This window comes from Eulemur rufifrons, chromosome 28 (assembly GCF_041146395.1).
Source record: "Eulemur rufifrons isolate Redbay chromosome 28, OSU_ERuf_1, whole genome shotgun sequence".
Lineage (NCBI taxonomy): Eukaryota > Metazoa > Chordata > Mammalia > Primates > Lemuridae > Eulemur > Eulemur rufifrons.
The window spans coordinates 22,279,218-22,283,729 of record NC_091010.1 but is presented as its reverse complement, the minus strand read 5'-3'; the positions used below and the strand labels follow the sequence as shown (position 1 = coordinate 22,283,729).

Genomic DNA, 4,512 nt, shown 5'->3' with positions numbered 1-4,512 from the left:
AAAAGAACAATGTAATTTTCCAGTAACAGACCCCAAAGAAAAGAATATTTACAAAATACCTCAAGAGGAATTCAAGATAATGATCCTAAGGAAACTCAGCAAGATACAAGGGAATATAGACAAACAATTCAATAAAATCAGGAAGGCAATTCATGATCTGAATGAGAAATTCAACATAAAAGATAGGTATCATTAAAAAGAACCAAACAAAAATCTTGGAGCTAAAGATTTCAATGAATGAAATAAAAAATAAAATTGAGATGTTTAACAACAGACTAGATCAAGAAGAAAAAAAGAATTTTTGGCAGCCATTGCAGTACATTGAGCTCCATAGAGACACCTCCAGGGCAAGTGAGAGCCAGATGGGCACTGGGAGACTTTGTGCCTCACTGAGGAAAAATAACTAAATGTGGGTGAAGGAGACCCTAAGAAGCCGAGAGGCAAAATGTCATCATACGCACCTTTGTGTAAACTTGCCGGGAGGAGCACAAGAAGCACCCAGATGCTTCAGTCAACTTCTCAGAGTTTCTAAGAAGTGCTCAGAGAGGTGGAAGACCATGTCTGCTAAAGAGAAAGGAAAGTTTGAAGATATGGCAAAGGCAGACAAGGCCCGTTATGAAAGAGAAATGAAAACCTGTATCTCTTCTAAAGGTGGAACCAAAAAGAAGTTCAAGGATCCCAATGCACCCAAGAGACCTTCTTCAGCCTTTTTCTTGTTCTATTCTGAGTATCACCCTAAAGTGAAAGGAGAACATCCCGGCCTATCCATTGGTGATGTTGCAAAGAAACTGGGAGAGATGTGGAGTGACACCTCTGCAGGTGACAAGCAGCCTTATGAAAAGAAAGCTGCAAAGCAGAAGGAAAAATACAGAAAGGATATTGCTGCTTACCAAGCTAAAGGAAAGCCTGCTGCAGCAAAAAAGGGAGTTGTCAAGGCTGAAAAAAGCAAGAAAAAGAAGGAAGAGGAGGAAAATGAAAAAGATGAAGATGAAGAAGATGATGATGAATAAGTTGGTTCTAGCAGAGTTTTTTTTTTCTTGTCTATAAAGCATTTAACCCCCTGTACACAGCTCAATCCTTTTAAAGAAAAAAATTAAAATGTAAGGCTGCATAAGATTTGTTTTTAAACTGGACTGTGTCTTTTTTTTTGTATAGTTAACACACTAACGAATGTGTCTTTACATAGCCCTGTCCTGGGGGTATTTTCAATAGCCACTAACTTTGCCTGGTACAGTATGGAGGTTGTAAATTGTCATGGAAATTTAAAGCAGGTTCTTGTTGGTGCATAGCACAAATTAGTTATATATGGGGATGGTAGTTTTTTTATCTTCAGTTGTCTCTGATGCAGCTTATATGAAAACATTTTTGTTCTGTTAATGGAATACCATTCTGTAATTGCAAAAAAAAAAAAGTTGCAGCTGTTTTGTTGACATTCTGAATGCTTCTAAGTAAGTACAATTTTTTTATTAGAAAAAAGAAAAAAAGAATTTTTGAACTTGTAGAGAGGTCTTTTGAAATAACCCCATCAGAGAAAAAATAATAATAAAAATGAATGAAGAAAGCCTATTGAATTTATAGGACACCATTAAGCAAAAAAAAAAATAAAAAATAAAAAAAAAATAAACCAGCCTGCATTGTAGGGTTGTCACAGGGGAAAGAGATAGAGAAAGGCACAAAAATACCTATTTAATAAAATAATAGCTGAAAACTTCATAAGTCTTAGGAAAGATATGGACATCCAGATCCACAAAGCTGAAAGAATCCAACTAGATTCAACCCTAAAATGTCCTCTCCAAGGTACATTATAATCAAAATGTCAAAAGTCAAAGACAAAGAGAGAATTCTAAAAGCTACAAGAGGAAATCATTAAGTCACATATAATGGAATCTCCATTAGACTATCAGCAGATTTCTCAGCAGAAACCTTGCAGACTAGGAGAGAATGGGATGATTATTTAAAGTGCTGAAAGATAAAAACTGTCAACCAAGATTACTATTAATATAAACAGCAAATATAATGCAAATAACACAGAAGAAATGGATAAATTCCTAGATACATACAACCTACCAAGATTAAATAATGAAGAAATGGAAAATCTGAACAGACCAATAATGAGTGAGAAAATTGAATTAGTAATAAAAAGTCTTTCATCACAAAAAAGCTCAGAACCTGATGGCTTCACTGCTGAATTCTACCAAACATGTAAAGAATTAATACCAAATCCTCCCCAAACTGTTCCAGATAATTGAAGAGGAGAGAATAGTTCCAAACTCATTTTATAAGGCCAACATTATACTGATTCCAAAACAAGACAAGAACACAACAAAAAAAGAAAACTATAGGCCAGTACCCTGATAAACAGAGATGCAAAAAGTCTCAAGAAGATACTAGCAAACTGAATTCAACAGCACATTAAAAAGATCATTCCCTATGATTCAAGCAGGATTCATCTCAGGGATGAAAAGATGATTCAACATACACAAATCAATAAATGTGATACACCACATCAACAGAAAGAAAGACAAAAACCTTATGATCATTTCAATAGATGCAAGAAAGCATTTCACAAAATACAATATCCCTTCATGATAAAAAAAAAAAACTTTCAGCACATTAAGTATGGAAGGTATATACCTCAACACAATGAAGGCCACATATGACAAACCCAGCATCATACTGTATAACTAAAAACATTTCCTCTAAGATGAGAAATAAGACAAAGATATATACTTTAATCACTTTTATTCAATATAGTACTGGAGGTTCTAGCTAGTTCTTAGACAAGAGAAAGAAATAAAAGGCATCAAATTGGAAAGGAAGAAGTCAAATTATCCCTGTTTGCAAATGACATAATCTTATACTAAAAACCCTAAAGATGCCACCAAAAAAACTGTTGGAACTAATAAACAAATTCAGTAAAGTTGCAGGATACAATATCAACATACAAAAATTAGTATCATTTCTATACACTAATAGTGAACTATCTGAAAAAGAAATCAAGAAAACAATGCTGTTTATAATAGCTACAAAAAAGATACCTAGGAATAAACTTAACAAAAGAGGTATAACATTTCTACATTGAAAACTATACAAAATTGATGAAAGAAATTGAAGAAAACACAAATAAATGGAAAGATATCCATATTCATGGATTAGAAGAATTAATATAGTTAAAATGGTCATATTACCCAAAGCAATCTACTGATTTAACACAATCCCTATCTTAACACAATCCCTAATGATATTCTTCACAGAAATAGAAAAAAACAATTCTAAAATTCATATGAAACCACAAAAGACCTTGAATAGCCAAAGCAATCCTGAGCAAAAAGAACAAAACTTGAGGCATCAACTACTTGACTTTAAATTTTACTACAAAGCTATAGTAACCAAAACAGCATGGTACTGGCATAAAAACAGACAGACCAATGGAATAGAATAGATAATCCAGAAGTATATCCACATATTTACAGACAACTGATTTTTGACAAAGGTGCCAAGAAGATACATTAGGGAAAAGACACCCTTTACAATAAGTGGGAAAATTGTATATCTATATGCAGAAAAATGAAACTGACCCCTATCTCTCACCATGTACAAAAATTGAGTCAAGATGGATTAAAGACTTAAACAGAAGACCTGAAACTATAAAACTACTAGAAGAAAACAGGAAAACACTTTGGGACATTGGTCTAAGCAGAGATTTTATGGCTAGACCTCAAAAGCACAGACAACACAACCAAAAATAGACAAATGGGACTATATGAAACAAAAAACCTTCTGCACAACACGGAAATTATCAACAGAGTGAAGAGACAAGCTGTTCAATGGGAGAAAATATTTACAAACTATTTATCCAACAAGGGACTAATATCTAGAATATACAAGGAACTCAAAGAGCTCAGTAGCAAAAAAAACCAAACAATCCTATTGAAAAGTGGGCAAACGACATGAAGAGACATTTCTCAAAAAAAAGACATACACATGACTAAGTATATGAAAAAATGCTTAACATCACTAAACATCAGAGAAATGCAAATCAAAACCACAATGAGATACCATCTCACTCCAGTTACAATGGTCACTGTAACTGCAAGTTATCAAAAAGACAAAAGAAAACAGTGTTGAGAGGATATGGAAAAAGGGAACATTTGCACAGCATTGATGAGATTGTAAATTAGTACAGCCATTGTGGAAAACAGTATGGGAAAACCAGACCTCAAAAAATTGAAAATAGAACTACCATATGATCCAGCAATCCCACTACTGGGTATGTATCCAAAGGAAATGAAATCAGTATGTTAAAGAACTATCTGCATTCCCATGTTTACTACAGCACTATTCATAATAGCCAAGATATGGAATCAATCTAAGTGTCCAACAATGGGTGAATGGATAAAGAAAATGTGGTATATATACAGAATGCAATACTATTCAGCCATATAAAAATGAAATCATGTCATTTGCAGCAACATGGATGGAATGGAGCTCATTATGTTAAGTGAAATATGT

The 4,512-nt window shown here is 33.6% G+C and overlaps 1 pseudogene; it reads left to right on the top strand.

Moving 5' to 3' along the window:
* Nucleotides 1–406: 406 nt before the first annotated feature.
* LOC138376129 (high mobility group protein B1 pseudogene) lies at nucleotides 407–1,010 on the top strand (annotated as a pseudogene).
* The last annotated feature ends 3,502 nt before the right edge of the window (nucleotides 1,011–4,512 follow it).